Source organism: Trichechus manatus, unplaced genomic scaffold (genome assembly GCF_000243295.1).
Source record: "Trichechus manatus latirostris isolate Lorelei unplaced genomic scaffold, TriManLat1.0 scaffold00220, whole genome shotgun sequence".
Taxonomy (NCBI): domain Eukaryota; kingdom Metazoa; phylum Chordata; class Mammalia; order Sirenia; family Trichechidae; genus Trichechus; species Trichechus manatus.
Window position 1 is genome coordinate 2,513,439 of NW_004444156.1, and position 19,556 is coordinate 2,532,994.

The 19,556-nt window shown below is 42.6% G+C and overlaps 1 protein-coding gene across 1 annotated transcript in view; it reads right to left on the bottom strand.

Moving 5' to 3' along the window:
• PALLD (palladin, cytoskeletal associated protein) overlaps nt 1–19,556 on the bottom strand; it is a 450,487-nt gene that overhangs the window by 144,831 nt on the left and 286,100 nt on the right. The gene's annotated exons all lie outside the window — the stretch shown is intronic.

The following is a 19,556-nucleotide window of genomic DNA, read 5'->3' on the forward strand; positions in this document are numbered from 1 at the left end:
ATATATATACTAGTGACCCTGTTCTGAAGAAATTTACATCTAAAACAGGAGTAGGGTAACTTCTCCTCAGTTGAATCCTAAACAGTGGCCTCTGCTTCAGTGATGCCATATGAAATGTGAGAAGCAAGCTAGGAGCACCTAAAACCTCCACAGGTATCTTAATTCAATAACATTTACCCTAAAAAAAAAAAGCAACAAAACCCACAGCTGCTGTGGAGTCCATTCCGACTCTTGGTGATCCCATGTCAACAAAGATTCTCATCTCGACCTGAGGGCAGCAGCCTTGCATTCTTTGAAACAGTACACAATGTTGTTTGTATCAATGTGCGTACGTGCATTTTTCAGGGACAAGTATACATAGTTTTCATCAAATTTCCAAAGAATTCCTTTATCTGAAAGAATAAAGAGCTACTGGGCTAGGCATTAATTGGAATAGTTCCTCCTTTAAAACAGAACTCGTCATCCTGGGAGAATGAAGACACTATTTTTTTTTCGGGTTTTATGTTATGAAAGAAATATGCATTCAACGGGGAAAAAAAGCAACAAAACAGTAGGGAAACGTATAAAGTAAAGCGCCTCACTCCCCAGTCCCCCAGTCCCACTCCCTAGAAGGCATCTATGTTAACAGTTTGCTGTACAGGAGCTTAAAACAATCTTCAGAGGAATTATTTTAACCAGAGGATCAACACCTAGCTTAACACCTACGTTATGGATTGAATTATGTCCCCCCAAAATTTATGTTGTAATCCCTAACCTCTATGTCTGTGGTTATAATCCCATTTGGGAATGGTTTGTCTTTATTATGTTAATGAGACAGGTTTACTGGAGGGTGTACCTTGAGTCAATCTCTTGAGATATAAAAGAGAGTATACAAGCAAGCAGAGGAGAGATGGGGTAAGACAGATGTCAAGGCACATGGAGATCTCCAAGGAACCAGGAAGCAGAAGCTGAAGAGACAAGGAACTTTTTCCAGAGCTGACAGAGAAAGTCTTCACCTTAAGCCAGTGCTCTGAATTCGGACTCTAGCTTCCTAAACTGTGAGAAAATAACTTGTTGTTTGTTAAAGCCACCCATTTGTGATATTTCTGTTACAGCAGCACTAGATAACTAAGACAACCTACTAGGGTCCCAAACAGGAAGTTGGAGTTCGATTTACAGTGGTGGTAAGAGAATGACGAAGGGGCCATTTTGAAAAACAGACTAGTCTGCAGAGAGGGATACTCCATGGGATTTCACACAGGATGGGGGTCACTGCGCGAAGCAGAGGACGTGGAAGAAGGATAAAAATGGTGGCTGTAGGTCAGGGCCATGAATACACTTTGTGATGGTTAATTTTATGTGTCAACTTGGCTAGGCTAGGGTGCCCAGTTGTTCGGCCAAATACTAGTCCAGATGCTGCTATACAGGATTTACTCGGCATTGGCATTTACCATCAGCTGACTTAAGCAGATTACCCCTGATAATGTGGCTGGGCCGCACCCAGTCAGCTGAAAGCCTGAAGAGCAGAAACTGAGGTTTCCAGACTGAGAAAGGTTCTGCCTCAGGACTGTAACACTGATGTCCTGTCGGAGTTTTCAGGCTGCCTGGCCTATGGATTCCAAATTTCAGACTGGTGGAGTGTCCAGCCTGCCTCTCGTCCTATGGAGTTTTGAATTTGCCAGCCCCCACAAATGCACAGGTTCTGTTCCTCTGGAGAACCCTAATACACACTTCCTCTGGAGCCCTGGTGGTAGTGGATGAGGAGTGCTTTGGGGACCATTCCTGTGGCCTTGGATGCCAGCTGGTGGTGGCAAATGGCAGCCCTGATACCCACTGTCACCTAGGAATATGAAATAAGAAATATAAAAGGTCTATATGAAGACTGGAAACCCCGGTGGCGCAGTGGTTAAGAGCAATGGCTGCTAACCAAGAGGTCGGCAGTTCAAATCCACCAGGCGCTCCTTGGAAACCCTCTGGGGCAGTTCTACTCTGTTCTGTAGGGTCACTATGAGTCAGAATCGACTCGACGGCAAGGGTTTGGTTTTTGGTTTTGGATATAAAGACTAAGACAAAACTTTATGGAGAGAGTTAAACAAAGACTTGAATTAATGGACAGAGTGTCATTCCATGGATGGTAGGACTCAGGACTCTAAAAATACCAATTCTCTGCAAAATCAATTTTTTTTCATTTTTAAATCCGTATCTCAAAATGACAATGGAATTCTTCTTTTGAAATTAATAAATATGTAAAACTCTGAGACAAAACAGTAGGCAAAGAGGAATACTATATGTCTGTATGGACCCCTGTCCTAACTGATACTGACATACAGATTTTAAAAGTAAGATAATTAAAACAGGGTGGTGTTGTACAGCTATCTGGCTCAAGTGCAGACAGACGGGCAAATGGAATAGAACAGAAAATCAGAAATAGCCACAGAAGGAATAATTCAGGGAATGATAAACGTATCATTTTCAAACCAGTGGAAAAGCATGGATTATTCAATACATTGAAGGAAAAAATAAATTTCAATCTGTACCTCACACTACATGACAAAATAAATTCCAGTTCTTAAATGTAAAAAAACAAAACCACAAAATCTCAGCTTAGTCGCAGGGGGGATTCTGCACTCTCCGTCCTGACACCAACCTGCAACAAACGAGAGAGACGGGCCCAGGGTCATTCTGCAAAATTCACTTTTGATGCTTAGCCAGAAGCCACCCAGAGCCAATTTACCTAAAAGACAAAATGCCATTTTAATTTGCAAATTTAAACAACTGTGCATCCTCAGGGACCCCACTTCAGTCACAGGGGTATGTGCCTAGAAATAAAAGGAGGAAAATCTCCTGCCACATGGGATTTTACTCTTCCTCTTTTTTTTTTTTTGAATAAACAAGGAAGAAATGGTCTGTTCAGCAACAGTAAGTCCCCTTTACTAGTCAGATACTATATTTAAATACTTTAAGACTGAAGTAGAACAGAAATGTCTATATTCAAATTATTAGCATTATCTTTTAAAATGCGTTTTTCTAAAGCTCATTAGAACTTCGGAAAAAATTATAAACTTGCAAAAATTACAGAAGTAATAAATACATTTTTAAACAAATCAAATAATACTCTGATTAACAGTTTCTTTGTACATTTCCTCCCACCCTAACTCTTCCCATCATGTGCGGTGGCGCAGTGGGTAAGCCCTCAGCTACTAACGGAAAGGTCTTCGGTTTGAACCCACCAGCTGCTCTGCGGGAGAAAGATGCAGCCTTGGAAAACTCTGTCCTACAGGGTTGCTATGAGTTGGAATCGACTCGATGACGGCAATGGGTTTGGTTTCGTTTTTTTAAAAAGATGTTATAACATCCTAGTTAGAGGAAAGATTTAAAGTAATGCTAACCAATACTAAAAATAATAATAATAATGAGTCTCATAAGCATAATGGCAGTAAAAGGAGCAAGATACAAAAGAGTATACATATATACATGTATGTATATACACATATATAGATACATACATGTATACGTATATATACACACACACCATGATTCTTCTTATATAAGGTTGAAACCCAGGGAAATTAAGCTATATTGTTTAAAAATGCACATATAGATCATACAATTATAAAAGAAATTAAGGAAATATTTATCACAAAATCCAGGATAGTGACAACCTCTCAAGGGAGGTGGGTTGTAGGAGGAAGAGGTGTATGAAATGGGGAGGGGTGGTTTGTAAAATTCTAGTTTTTGACCTGGGTGGTAGTATATGGGTTTTCAGATTATTATCATTTGTTAAACTGAACACTTATGTTTACTGTATTTTTCTGTGGATAGTACATTTTTTCACATTAAAAAATGTAAACAGATTTTCTACTTAAAAAAGCAATGTTCCTTTTAAGCACAAAGCGGGTAGATAATTGTGAAGCACTCTGCCTTTGTAGACATTTCTCTAAGGAAGATTCACATGAATGTCTATGCAAGGAGCTCTGGAAAACTCCTGGGTTGTGATTTAGTCTTTCGGTTGCTACTCAAGTGAAGAGCGGGAATTAGGACTTTTCACCTTCTGCTATCAATACTTGCTCATCTTGTTGCTGATGTTGGGTCCTGTCGAATCCATTCTTACTCCTAGCGACCCCATGTGGCAGAGTAGAGCTGCCTCATAGGGTTTTCTAGGGACTAACTGGGAGCCCTGGTGGTGTAGTGGGTAAGAGCTTGGCTGCTAACCAAAAGGTCAGTGGTTGGAATCTATCAGCCGCTCCTTGGAAACCCTCTGGGGGCAGTTCTACTTTGTCCTACAGGGTCGCTATGAGTCCGAATCGACTCGACGACCACAGGTTTGGCTTAATCGAAAGCAGATTGCCAGGTCTTTCTCCTGTAGAGCCGCGGGGTGGGTTCAAACTGTCAACTTTTTGGTTAAGCTGTTAACGGTTACGCCACCAGGGCTCCTTTTTGCTAATCTGAATGATCCTTTAACATCTCTCTTTCTCAGAGCCTGAAAAAGCTTTTTGTCACTTACCTCTCCTCTAGCAGGTTTACGCATGCCTGTCTTTTGTTCCTGGTGACTTCATTCCAAAAGCTGCCTCAGGGGGACTGCATTATTGATCTCAATCATTCACTCCCTCTTTCCCTGTAAGAAGATAATGCATTCCTGCTCCTGTGATTTTAGGTTTGGACATGTGACTTGTTTTGGCCAGTGGAATGCAGACAGGCCCTCTGCCTCATCTCAGGAAAAGCTTTACAGTGTAAATGGGGTTTCTGCATTTCTGACCTCTGCCATATGAACAGCATGTCCCAGATGGTGGTTATAATTCTATTGCCTATCAATCCAGTTTTTGTTTTGTTAACTAGACATATGTGCCTGTACGATTTTAAAATATTCCAAAATTAAAATTGGATTGTACTTCATAGCATATTTAATCTGCTTTTGAAGTGTTTTAATATTGGTGAACATATTTTATGCCAATAAGCATGCTTCTCCATACCAGTTTAATCATTTTCATTTGTTCTGCAGTATTCCGTTGCCCAAAATATGAAAGTGAATTAAATCCTTCTACCTCTTCCCTACGTATTTTTTGTCTGTATTTTTCTATGTGGCTTTCTGACGGTACTTCAACAAGTTATTAACTTTCCCACCTCAGACTGCTTTTAAAAGACAACATAGTTCTCTGCAGTTAATTAGAACTGACTCTGTCGCCATCCCCTTTATTTTATTATCAATATCGTGAATGCTGGACCTCCCTGTTATGTCCCCATCTTCCTCTGAGATGACGGGACTTGGGACTTGAGGCTGAGAATGTTAACTGGGTCCCCTCACTGTCAGTAGTGGAGGGTTAACAGGACCGAAAACTGTCAAGAGATTCACACCCAGGGATGAGATCTGGGATTGAAAAGGGAAACAGTTTCAGCCCTGAAGCAAATATGGGAAGTTCTAGAAGACTCCTGCAGAATTCCCGAGAAGTCACTGCCTCCAAGAGTATGGTGACTTAAAGATCAGAGGATGAAGGTCCAACTTCCTAACTATAGTTTAGGGCTCATTATTCTGGTCTAACTCTGAAGCCCTTTCGAGTTCATTAGCACGAAAAATGGATTTCCACTGGATTTCTTTGGTAATCCAGACTCGTATTTGCAGAGAAGATAAGGGTCAGGTGACGCAGTTTGTCCTAGCCAAGTCACAAATTCGGAACTAGCAAAGCAGGCAGGAGAGCCAAGACTGATTCATTTTCATACTTCGGACAAAGAGCACAGTTCCTCACAGTACGCGTTCAGGCAGAGCTAGCATTTGAAAGCATACAGTACTTCCCTTGTTAAAACGGAATCCCACTGGCTAGCTAATTGATTCACAAGTCAGCTAACCAATTCTGTACTAACAGCTTAAATGAGAAGTTAATGAAACACAGCTAGGCCCCCATTATGTTTCACTTGTAACAACCTTTCTCTAAAAAAAAAGGTGAGCGGAAGAAAAGAGCTGGGGCTTCATTAGATGGAAAATGTCTGGGACATCGTCCTGGGCTGGAATGAATCCACCGCCACAAGCATTCCTCAGACCAGCTTCCCTGCCAAGTCCCAGGGAAGCCGCTTCTTGGAGGCAGGACAGAAATCTCCACAGGTGTCCCGTGACCAGCCTGACCAGAGCTTCTAAGGCACTATTGTTTGCTGCTCTGCAGGGTGTGCTCGAGACAGGAAAAATCTGTTCGCATAGACTACTGTGAGCTTCACAACTTCACACTCCATCCTGTCAGGAAGCTGACACTTGACTCACATTTACAAGTGAGGAGCAGGTGGAGAAGGCCTATGTCCTCTCTTATTTCTTCCAGACGAAGGAAGGTGTGCGCAAAGTCCTGCTCTTTCTTCGACCAGGTTCCCTCGTCTCAACACTGTGATGGTCGCTGGTGGGCTGATGGTTCCTCTGTATCTTCAGTCCCAACCCGAGCAACCCTCTGCCTTCCCGCTGTCTCCACCAACCCCTCAAATACAACGTGTGCAAGATCACGCCTCAGTTTTCCCAGGATGCAACTCTCCACCGGTTTCCTTACACCACTGGCGGCACCTATGCGGAACCCGGTGAGTTACCTTTTATACCCCTTACTTGGCGCTCATTTAGGGCCCAGGGACAATCACAGAAGCCCAAGTGAGTAGTTTGGCCATTGTTCAGAAGGTAGTGGGCACTGCAGGTTCTTGTCTATGTAGTGGGACGATTGGAATCCCTGAGTGGTGCGAAGAGTTAACGCATTCACTGCTCACTGAAAGGCTGGAGGTTCGAGTCCACCCAGAAGAGACTTGGAAGAAAGGCCTGGAGATCTACTTCTGAAAACTCAGCCACTGAAAACCCTATGCGGTGTAATTCTACTCTGACACACGTGGGGTTGCCATTCATCGAAATCAGCTCAACAGCAACTGTTTTTTTTTTTTTTAAACGAGATAATCAAAGTGTTTGGAAAATTATTCTGTCCTCCATCTCACTCCATCTTATATTGTAACTAATCATTACGTCCACCTCCAAACCAAAAAACCAGACCCTATGCCATCGAGTCTGACTCATGGCAACCCCACGTGTGCAGCGTAGACCTGCACTCCTTAGGGTTTTCAAGGCTGTGAGCTTGGGGAAGCAGATCAGTAGGCCTTTCTTCTGAGTCGCCTCTAGGGGGGTTCCAACTGCCAAGTTCTCATTTAGTAGTCGAGTGCTTAAACATCCTTGCCACCCAGGGACCCTCTTCTACCTCTAGCATGCATCTTACTTGACAAATACTTATGTAACATTTCCTCTGTGCCAGGAATTGTTCTAAGCTGTAAATACTAACTTGTTAAAGTTTCATGACAGTCCTATAAGGATTCTACTATTCCTATGCCCATTTAACAGATGAAGGAGCAGAGGCATAGCTACCATGACCACCTTGCCCTGGCTAGCCTGCTGACCTTTCTTTAAACGTTACTGATTTTTTCTGGCCTTTGTTTATGTTCTTCCTGATTTCCTCACTTCTCCCCCAAAGATGCTTCTCCCTCTCTCTCTGTTTTATAAATATGTGCTGGCCTCCAGGTTTCATCTAAAGTCACATTTCCCCATGAAGTCCACACGGTTCCAGTCCACATCAGTCTTTTCCTTCACTTAACTTCTCCATTGGCTCCCTGTGCTGTGCTTGTGTTACTGCTTTGCAATACTACTCAGCTGTCTTACTTTCCCAGCTGTACTATAAGCTCCTGGAGCTGAGAGGCCACATCGGTTTGAACCTACCAGCCGCTCCATGGGAGAAAGACGTGACAGTCTGCTTTGTAAAGATTTCAGACTTGGAAACCCCATAGGGTGGTTCTACTCTGTCCTATAGGGTCCCTATGAGTCGGCGTCGACTCGACGGCAATGGGTTTGGTGTTTTGGTTTACTGAATAGAAACATGATGGGTACTTAGTAATTATTATTTAACTAAATCAAAATGAGAAATATTGCCATTACCCAAGAAAAAAGACGAAGAAAAATATCCTAAAGGTAGCTTTTGCTTTTTGCAACTTTCATGCATATAAATTTATCTCTGTTCAAGAGAACAGTTATCACACATATTTGTGGGTAGAAATGCTGTTTTCTTATTTTCTTTAGACCAGGGGTCAGCCAACTACAACCCACAGGCCGAATCTGGCCTGCTGCATGTTTTCGTAAATAAAGTTTTATTGGCACAAAGCCATGTCCATTCATTGTCTATCGCTGCTTTCACACTGCAGGGATTGAGTTGGTTAATTGTGACAGAGACCGAACAGCCTACAAAGCCTAAAATATTTACTACTTGGCCTTCACAGAAAAAGTTTGCTGACCTCGCTTTAGATAAACAGTAGACAAAGCATCCGAATAGGAAACACTTTACCAATTGTTTTTATTTTAATTTGAACTTACTTTTTCCTACTAATTTTCTTGATACTATCATGTATTTTCTTTTTTTTAATTAAACATCTATCTATGGTTTGGAGCCCTGCTGGCACAGTGGTTAAGAGCTTGGCTGCTAACCAAGAATCCGGCAGTTCGAATCCACCAGGTGCTATATGGAAACCCTACGGAGCAGTTCTACTCTGTCCTATAGGGTCGCTATGAGTCGGAATCAACCGGACCGCCATGGGCGTGGGGCTTGGGCCTGTGGTTTGGAATCAAAATCAGAGTAAACATACAGTTTGGTCTGCATCCCAACACAGACGCAAGCACATTCAAAAAGCGTTGGCTGAGGTCGTGTGAACTGGAAAGTCACTGTTGCACCTTAGTGTTCAGCCGTAGCCCACGGCTCTGTGGGTTTCTCGGCTGCACAATGGCGTCGAGTCCCCCTCGTTGGTAGCGATCTGGTCAAGTCGGCTTGTTGTTACCCAGATTTTCCATGCTCACAGAGGCAAGAAGAGACACGGGTAACCAAATCAGATAATCCCCAATCACTTACGCCTGTGTCAGGGAGGCAGGTAGAGACAGCATTCAGCGCCGACGAAGGCCAGGGTTGTCTTTTCGTCAAAGCAATGACAGGAAGAGAGGGCCTCCTCACTACTCATCAACAGTGAAGCACAGAATCAGGTTTTCATCACATTTTCAATAGAGCGACGGGATGACTTTAAGCTTTTATTTCAACTTCTTTGGTCCAGCCTAGTTCTCAGTTTCTGGGAATCGCAGTGCTAGGAGTGGATTTTCTTTCTTGCTCCTCATTTCTGAACCCCTGTCTGGTAACCAGTTTATAAGCAACCCTCCTAAGATGATCTGAACGGTCCTCAGGGCTCTGACTCTGACTCACAGCCCAGTGTGGGCACCCTACGGCCATGTTGAAGCGGCTCAGCTCCCTCACGTCTCCAGACAGCTGTGGTGCCTGCCTTTCCTGTCACCATGTCACCACCAAATGGCAATCAAGAATCAGCATGTGATGTAGGAAGACAAGATATATTCTGACGTCTGGTGCTCAATTCTTTTAAATCAATGAGAACTTCATATGGCCCCCATTTGTTCATGCTCAATCATGTCACAGTCTCATAAGTGTCGATAACATTAATGACTAAAAATTTAATATTAATATTTATTCCTCACAAATAGTTAAGGGCAGAGAGTCTGCAACCAGGCTGCTTGGTTCAGGTGCCGGCTCCTCCCTTTGCTAGCTGTATGACCTTGAACAAGCTGCTTAATCTCTCTGGACTCAGTTTTCTCATCTGTAAAATAAAGATGATTTTGACATGTTCCTTACTGTGAGTCAGGAATAGTAAGCGAGGGATAAATGCGCTTATATTTGTGAGGTATTTAGAACATATCTGGCACATAAGATGTGCTATGGAAGGGTTTGTTATATGAATATTTATTGAGTATCTACCATGTGCTAGTCACTAGGGACCTAAACCAAAAACCAAACCCGTTGCCATCGGGTTGATTCCGACTCATAACGACCCTATAGGACAGAGTAGAACTGCCCCACAGGGTTTCTAAGGCTGTAAATCTTTATGGAAGTAGACTGCCACATCTTTCTCCTGTGGAGACACTGGGTGGGTTTGAACCGCCGACCTTTCAGTTAGCAGACAAGCACTGTAACCACTGTACCACTAGGGTTCCCACTAGGGGGTCTAATCTTGAACAAGACAGCTCTGCCCTAAAGGGATTCAACAGCAGATAAATCATAGTTATGAGCCACAATGTGACATATAAGCAAAGATACACGTGTAAGCTATTACATAGATTAAAAAAAAAACATCTTCTAAATCCCATAAACGGGCTAAATACGTTGTACACAAGGATTATATAAGGGAGTTCATCCATCTATCTTGAACTGTAAGCATATTAACAATTTGGATCACTTCCTTAGAGACTAGGATGTTCTTTTGGCGATGGCTGGGTGACCCATGTCTGCTAAAACCTGCCCAGCAAAGTCTGAGTTGATGTCTCCCACGGCTAAGGTTCTGTGAGTCAGAAACGAAAAGATCTTACTAATCATTCCTTTAAAAAGTAGCGGTTGGAACATTTGAAGACTTTGCCAGAGGAAAAAAGAAAGGAAAGATGAGAGGAAGGAAGAGTTCTCTTGACTTTTGTTTTTCTGCTCATTGCCTTTTCCTGGTTTATCCCTCGCTGTGTCCTCCCATGAACACCTAAAGTTCAACCAGGAAGGGGAAAATGGGCAAAAAAGGACAGTCTGAGGTGAGCTGAGTCTGTAACCCCTCTGGTTTGGATATAATGGCGGGAGCTGTAGGCTAATTATGAAATCACCTGAGATTATTATAAGCCATTGGCAGAAGCATTTTCTTCTCTCCAACCAGCTGGAGCAGGCCTGATGATTCAAACAGTAGGTGAGTCCCCTAAGAAGTGAGGCTAATTAGACAGTGTTGAATGAGGAGGGTGGTAAGAGTTTCAGGCTGTGTAAAGTACAATCGTCTCCGTTCACCTAATGCCTGAACATATGTGATCAGGCATTGTTCTCTAAGGAAAAAAATGCTGAACTCGGAAAGAACGGAGTATTTTCTGAGTACATCAAGAAGAGAAAAAGACGTGTGTTCTTGGGATTAACGATCTCAACCTCGTAGCCTTGGTTTTCTCATCTGTAAAGTGGGTGGGGTGGCCTTGAGGGTCTCCACAGCCCTACAACCACTGAAATATTCTCTGAGTCTGAGCAGAACCCATAGGACTCCACTATGTTTGTCTCCCCGTCTTGTAGCTTTCGCCTTCCAACTTCTCTTGTCAGTTAGGTGTCCGGTGGGAGCCTATGAGTCTTGAGTCCAATTCTCGTAGTCAGAGGGTCTGAAGGATATTGGTCTACTCGAATCTTTGCTGATATGCTAATGGAAGAAGGCAGAGGGCGTTCTTTTAGTCCAAGGTAGCATTTGTGCATTTTTTTTGATACCTTTTCTCCCTCATCACATATTCATCTTGGGACAGTGATTCTACTTCAGTCCAAGGTGGCAGAGGGGCCTGTGTCAGCCTGCCCAGTGGTGTGATAAATAGAATACAGCAGTACCTACAGAGTTACCCAAGCCACACTGGCAGTACTGACTGCCTCCCCTCCACGTCCATCTCCCCCACATCCACTGAGACTTACCGAGTGGTCATGTGTCAGCTTTATTGAGGAAGGCCAAACAGCTGCTTCGCTATCTCCTCCTTCTCCCACTGTCTTCTTGATAAACCTCAGTCAGGCTCTCTCCCTCTATGAGATTGTAGAGACTGTGTGTGTGTGTGTGTGTGTGTGTGTGAGTGCATGTGTGTGTGTGTCCCTTCTTGATTCCAATGACCCTCAGCCAGTGCCATACTTAAAATAGAGGAACAAGTTGTTACTAATGATTATTAGGGAAACTGTGGCTAGATTAGCTGGAATTCAGGGCACAGAGGCTAAATCTGGCAAGTCAAGTTGAGTACTTGGAATATTCAAAACATAAAGAAACTAATCCAAATTTTAGCAAATTAAATCCAAAAATAAATATAAAGGATAATAGATCATGATAAAGCGGGCTTATCCCAGGAATGCAGGGTTGGTTTAACATCTGAAAATCAACCAACGTAACTCACCATATTAACAAACTAAAAACAACAACAGCAACAAAAAACTATGTGACCGTCTCGATACATGCAGAAAAAGCACTTTATAAAATCCAGCATCCTGATAAAAATTCTCTGCAAACTAGGACTAGAAGGGAACTTCCTCAACCTGATAAAGAACACCTACAAGAAAACCACAGCAAACATCGTACTTAACGGTGAAAGACTAAATGCTTTCCTCCTGAGATCAGGAACAAGGCAAAGGTGCTTGCTCTCATCACTTCTATTCGACATTCTATTGGAGACTCTGGCCACTACAATACAGCAAGAAAAAGAAATAACTGGCATCTAGTTTGGAAAGAAGGAAGTAGAACTGTCCTTATTCACAGACAACACTATAATCTATGTAGAATATCCAAAGGAATACACACACACACACACACACACACACACACACACAAGAGATAACACAAAAACTACCAGAACTAGTAAGCTGGTTTAGCAAGATTGCAGATTTCTGGATCAATAGGCAAAAATCGATTGCATTTCTATATGCTAGCAATGAACAATTGGAAATTGAAATTAAAACTAATTTCTAATAGTGTAAAAATATGAACTCTTAGGAATATATTTAACAAAAGATGTGCAAGGACTGTACACTGAAAACTACAAACATAGCTGCGAAAAATTAAAGAAGACCTAAATAAATGGAGAGATAGGCCTTGTTCACGAGTTAGAAGGCTCAGTGTTTTTGTTTTTTTAATTTTTTTATTGTACTTTAGATGAAGGTTTACAGAACAAGTAGTTTCTCATTAAACAGTCACTACACATATTGTTTTATGACATTGGATAACAACCCCATGACATGTCAACACTCCCCTTTCTTGACCTTAAGGACACTTTTTTTGGTGAAAATATACATAGCCAAAGTTACACCATTTTGAAAGTTTCTACATGTACAATTCAGTGACATCGATTACATTCTTCCAGTTGTGCTGCTATTCTCATTATCCTTTTCCAAATTATCCCATCACCATTATCTTCAACTCACTGTCCCCTCGGCTTCCCATCAAACCTTTTGCGTTGCTGTTGTCAATCTGATCTCACATAGATAATTCCTTTTTTTTTGGACCTTAGATGAAGGTTTGCAGAACAAATAGTTTCTCATTAAACTGTTAGTACACATAGTGCCCTATGACAATGGTTAACAACCCCACGACATGTCAACACTGTCCCTTCTCAACCTTGGGTTCCCTATCACCAGCTTTCCTGTCCCCTCCTGAGAAGGCTGAATGTTTCTAAGATGTCAGTTCTCCCCAAATTCATCTGTAGACTGAATACAATCTGAATTCAAATCCCAGAAGGCTTTTTGGTAGAAATTTACGAGCTTATTCTAAAACCCATATGGAAATGCAAAGGACCTGAAATACCAAAACAACTTTGAAATAACAGAACCAAGCTGGAGAGCCAATGTTATCTGTCTTCAAGACTTAGTATAAAGCTATAGTAATCAAAACAAAACAGTATAGTATTGGCATAAAGATAGATGTACAGACTAATGGGACAGAATGGGGAGTCCAGACATAGACCTATGTACAGGCAACTGACTTTTGACAAAGGTACAAAGGCAATTTAATGGAGAAAGGACAGTCTTTTAAACAAATGGTTCTGGAACAATTGGACATCTATATGGGGAAAAAAAAAAAGAATTTCAATCCATTCCTTACACCACATACAAAAGTTAACTCAAAATAAGCCATCGGTCTTAGTGTACAACTTAAAACTATAAAACTACAGTGTGTCTAGAGACAACACAGAAGAGTGTCTTTGGGAGCTTGGAGAAGGCAAGTATTTCTTAGACGTAACATCAAAAGCACAATCCATAAAAGAACAAATTGGTTATTTCAACTAGACTTCATCAACTTTAAAAACGTCTGCTCTTCATCAACGTTAAAAACGTCTGCTCTGTCACTGCTGAGAGAATTAAAGGACAATCCACAGTATGGAAGCAAATCTTTGAAAAGCACATATCTGATAAAGGACTGGTATCCAGAATATATAAACAACTCTCAAAACTCAGTAAGAAGAAAACAAACAATCCAATTTAAAAAATGCACAAAAGATTGGAGCAGGCACTCCATTGAGAAAGACATACAGATAGCAAATAAGCACACGAAAAGATGCTCAAACCATTAGTCACTGGGAAAATGTAAATTACGATCGCAATGAAATGCCACCACACCGCTATTAAAATAGTTACAGTGAAGGACAACCGATGATACCAAGTACCGGCTAGGGTGTGGAGGAAACGGACCCCTCATACACGGCTGGCAAGAAAGGAGAATAATATAACCACTTTGTAAAACAGTTTTGGTAGTTTTTAAAAGAGTTAAACAAGCACCTACCAGATAATCTAGCCATTCTACTCCTAGGTTTTTACCCAAGAGAAAAGAAAACATACGTCCATTCAAAGACTTGTATATAAGCAGCTGTGTTTGTAATTGTCCAAAAATGGAAACAATTCAAATGCTTATCAACAGCTGAACAGATAAGCAAATTGTGACTTGAGTGGGGGGACAGGCACTGAGATGGGTGGGGAGGCAGGGTGGGACGCAGCAGATGCCATTGAGGCTAAGGAAGGGACATCAATAAGAAAGGCAAGGGGCAAAAAGTCAGCAGATCTTGGCATATCCTAGATGACATCTGTAATGTGGCAGAGTATGATAATGGTTTAGAACATATCTAGATCCAAAAAACCAAACCCGTTGCCAGAGTTGATTCTGACTCATGGCAACCCCATATGTTACAGAGCAGAACTGCCCCATATGGTTTTCTTGGCTATAATCTTTACAGAAGCAGATTGCCAGGCCTTTCTTCTGTGGCACTGCTGGTTGAGTCTGAACCACCAACCTTTAGGTTTGTAGCCAGAGAAAATCATTTGTGCCATCTAGAGAGACTATGGCGTCTTGGTGACTCAGTGGTTAAAGCGTTTGACTGCTAAATGATAGGTCAGCAGTTCAACTCCACCAGCTCCTTGGAAACCCTCTGGGGCAGTTCTACTCTGTCCTATAGGATCGCTGTGAGTCGGAATCGACTGGATGGCAACGAGTTTTGGAGAAACTGGCATAGCGATTAAGAGTTCGTCTGCTAACCAAAAGGTCAGTGGTTCAAATCCACCAGCCGCTCCTTGGAAACCCTATGGGGCAGTTCTATTCTGTCCTGCGGGTGGGAATCGACTCAAAGGCAACGAGTATCTATCTATATATATGTGTGTATATATATATATATATATATTCATTTATTTATAGATAGTTCAGCAGTAAAAAGGAATGAACTGTTGACATACACAATGCACCATGGATGAATTTCAGAATAATTATGCAGAGTGAATAAAGGCAAACCAAAAAGAATACAAACCATACAATTTCATTCATACTAATCTCTAGAAAATGTCAATGAATGTACAGTGTGATGAGTGGCTGCCTGGAGGATGGGGGCTGGCAGAGTCAGGAGAGAGGATTACGGGAGGGCAGGAAGAAATGCTTGAGGATGATGGATATATTCACCATCTCGATTGTGGTGATCATTCCAGGGGTGTGTATATATATATATGTATATATATATATGTATATATATGGGGAACCCTCAAACTGTACATGTTAAATACATGCAGCTTACTCTATATCAATCATACTTCAATAAAGGTGTTAAAATGATCTGCAATGAAGCAAACCTGTCACGATGTGATTACTGTAAGTTAGAGTGACATTATATTTGGGGATGGTGGGAGGGCTGTGATTGGAATGGGTCACATGGAAGAGGCTTCTAAGCTGAGTGGGAAAAAGTTTGATTTCTTGACTGTGGTGGTGGTTACCAGGGTGTTTGCTTTATAAGAATTCATTAAGCCATGTATTTGTTCTGTGTGGTTCTCCGTATCTCTGTCCTATCTGACAAAAAAAAACTTTGCAAAAACAATCCTTAAAAAAAAAAAAACAATGCCATTAAGGAAACAGTGGTTTGAGAGAAGGCGACTCAGCGCATGATAGGCACACTTCCAACTCTCATTCCCACAGCTGTACAATACTGAAGAAAAGGAAATTGAAATGATACGTGGTTATATTGAAATGAAGTTAAATGGACTTGTTAAATGCGTGGAGTGTTTAATGAACATTTCCTAAATGTTTGAGGGGAAACTAACTGAAGATTATCTGAAGTTGGGTGTGTATCTGTGACCTTTCAGACTTGATTGGGTGAACAGGCATTGAGATGGGTGGGGAGGCAGGGTGGGGCACAGCAGATGCCATTGTGGCAAAGAAACGGACATTAATAAAGAACGCAAGGGGCAAAAAGTCAGCAGGTCTTGGCATATCCTAGAGATGGGCTGCCTCCTTTCGAAACAATGGCTAGTAAGGAATAATGCAAGCCCATTAAAATTCCAGCCAGTGACAGACTCCCTACACAAGAACGGTGGTCTCCAATCACAGAGGCTATTCCTTCCTCTCCTCCTTCCCTTTCCCCAGCCCTCTGTCATTCCTCCCTTCCTCCCCTCTCTCCTCCTCCCTCTCTTCCTTCATAATGGCACTCATTGTCCTTTTTTTTTTTTTTAATTAATTCCCTTATTCATTCCTTCAGCACATTTATTGATCACCTACTAGCATAACCTCTGGAAATAGAGACAAACGGGATATATGGCTCCTGCTTTCAAGAAGCCCACCTCCCTTGGGGTGTCAGACATGTTTATACAATGCTGACATACACATGCTGTAGATAATAATACCATTTGAACAATGTATGTGTGTCAGTCACAGAATGTAGAAACTTCTGGCTTGAAAGCTTTCAAAGACAACATTAAATGTCAGTCCCCAGACTCAGTGTCACCGAGTGAGCCTGGGGATTCTACTCTTGTCATCCTTACTCTACTGCTGTTGGTGCTTTGTTTTTTTGGAGGGTGTTTAGCAATGACCTTCCCCATTTTGCAAAGTGAGAGACTTTGTAAGAAGTCGTTTGGAAGAAAAGATATACGATTAAGAGGAAACTGAGAGCAAAGATGGAGCCCTGGTGGTGCAGAGGTTAAGAGCTCAGGCTGCTAACCAAAATGTCGGCTGTTCAAATCCACCAGCCGATCCCTGGAAACCCTATGGGGCAGTTCTCCTGTGTCCTGTAGGGTCGCTGTTAGTCAGAACTGACTCGACAGCACCTAACAACGACAACAAGAGCAAAGATAATATGAAAATCGAAGAGTGAGAAATGACAGATGTCATTTGTATGGAAATCCCTAACTGGCAATGCTGTGTAGTGGCTGGGAGTCTAGACTCGGAGGTCCCAGAGCCTGGGTTCACATCTTGGCTCTGACACTTGCTGGGTAACCTTGAGAAAGTTATGAGCCCCCATGCCTGTTTCTTTCTGTAAAATGGGTATACACGTAGTCTACCTCAGAGGGCTGCTGTGCGTGTTGACTGTTAGGCATTTATTAAGTATTACTAACAATACTATTCCAGGGAGGAGTTTCTGTTTGTTCACCAACGACAAATGGATAGAGTATGCCTGTGCTGACATTTCTGCTATCAGCAAAACGGTTTGATTATTAATGGGAAATACGTTTTTGTTTACAAAATTATAGACTGCTCCTCCCTCCCTCTGCCACGTATACCTCAAACGCCATGAACCCACTTCAGGGTCTCTCTTGCTTAACCAGTCGGGTGGCCGTGGCATGCTGCTGCCACCGTCCCTAGTTTCCAGGGGACGGGACGTGGATGTCCAGGGTCAGCGGACCAATGACACTTTAAAACATGTAGGAAATTCCTTCTCAGTGGGCGAGGAGCTGCCAGAGGGAGGGAGGACCACACGGTAAATAAGCCTGATTGGCAATGCTCGGAAGGTGATCTCTGAGCACGCGCGTAGGCCAGTCCTCGTCTGCACGTGTGCCCAGAGTCAGGAACCACTCCCCTGTGATCCACTGCTGTGTACCGCACTCATTCACTGCTCAGAGGAGGTCAATGCCAGGGCTGGCGATCTCTGGAGAATGAGATGATGTTGGTCGTGTGTGCACGTAGGGGTGTATGTCTTATAGTTCTTTGGGGAAGAGACATTATTGAACAACAACGAGATAAGCGGGAGTACGCTGCAGCAAGGCTGGCTGAACTCCAGAGTCCCAACTGTCTCTTCCAAGCTCTGAACAGCTATGCCTTTTTGACACTCAGGCAAAGAGAGAATATGTGTGTACATGTTCTCATTCTGCCTTTAAGATATGTTCTAATATTTAATGTGCCGTGCTTTAACTATTCGACTTGAATACATCTGCAGCAGGGGGTACTCAACGAATTTTCATTTTTGCCGTATTTCACATACTTATGTCTGGGGAATCACGCGTGCCAAAGGGATAAATTAATCATGTAACTCAAATGCAATTAAAAAATGTATTTTTGAGGTAAGAACTCTGAGACCTTTGGAGGAATATCTGTTTGTGTGGTTTGGTTCCAGGCACTAAATTTTGATTCTTAGAAACTTCTTAATTGGTTCCTGAAGCTCTAGCTATATATCTGAAGCTGAGAGAAAACGGGGTTTCCATACAACTTTGGAGATCCTCACAGAAACTCGTGGAGAACCATTTGGTTCAGGGCTGACTTTGGGCAGAGCAGAAAGACCTGATTTAATGGAAGAAGGCAGAAAAGTAGAGAAAGGACTTAGATGCTCCATGAACACCAGAGTCGATTCCTTTTTCCAGGAAGGCTAAAAGCCAAGCTCAGCATCCCACTTTTACTGGGCCAGCTCTGAGGATCGACACTGCACTTCCCGCTGGCAGGCCCATCTCTATAAGGACCTGTCAAATCAGTACACAGCATCTGAGAGCGGGCAGCCTGCGGACGCAGCCCAGTGATTATCTGTTGAGAACATTCTATAGCCCAGCACTGCTCTCAGGCACCACAAAAGAAGTAGGGGGCGTGACCCCTGCCCTGATGGAATACAGACATCGAAGTTCCAACCGTCAATCAAAAGTTTGAAATCTCACCAAACTCCTTTAACCAAATCTGTGGGCAAACCAAGTCTGAATGTTACCAGAAAAACCGTAACTTTAAACCACTGCTGAAGGAGTGTATGTTGTTCAGGTTATAAAGGAACCACTGTGATGGGTTTGCTTTCCCTCTGCCCGGACTCATCCTTGACCTCCTTCCAAGACCCCTTCCCTGACCCCCAGCTCTTCTCTCACAGTGACAGCGCCGCTCAACTTCAAATGGAGCAAGAAGAGACTTTGGATGGCTGCCTGTGCTTTGTACGGATGTTGCCGAAAGGCCTGCACAGAGAAGGAAATTCGGGCAGGGCCTCATTCGGGAGAGATGAAATATTTTCATAGCCGTGTTTATGTTCTCAGTCTGTAGATAACTAAGAATCAGTAAAATTTTGCATCAGGCTTTGAAATGAAAAACAGCGCCCACTCAATGGCAGTACAGATTTCACCCCTTTTGCCCTCCAGCCCTCTCGACACTATTAGCTTTTCCTCTAGATTTTTCTGCTCTCCTTGAGATTCCTGAGCCACCACAGAGGGAGACCCAGCGCGATGTCTGGCCAAGTTTTGCAGGTCTAGCATTCTCAAGAAAAGCAGACTTAAAAGCTCTCCTTTCCGAGTTCCCCAAGC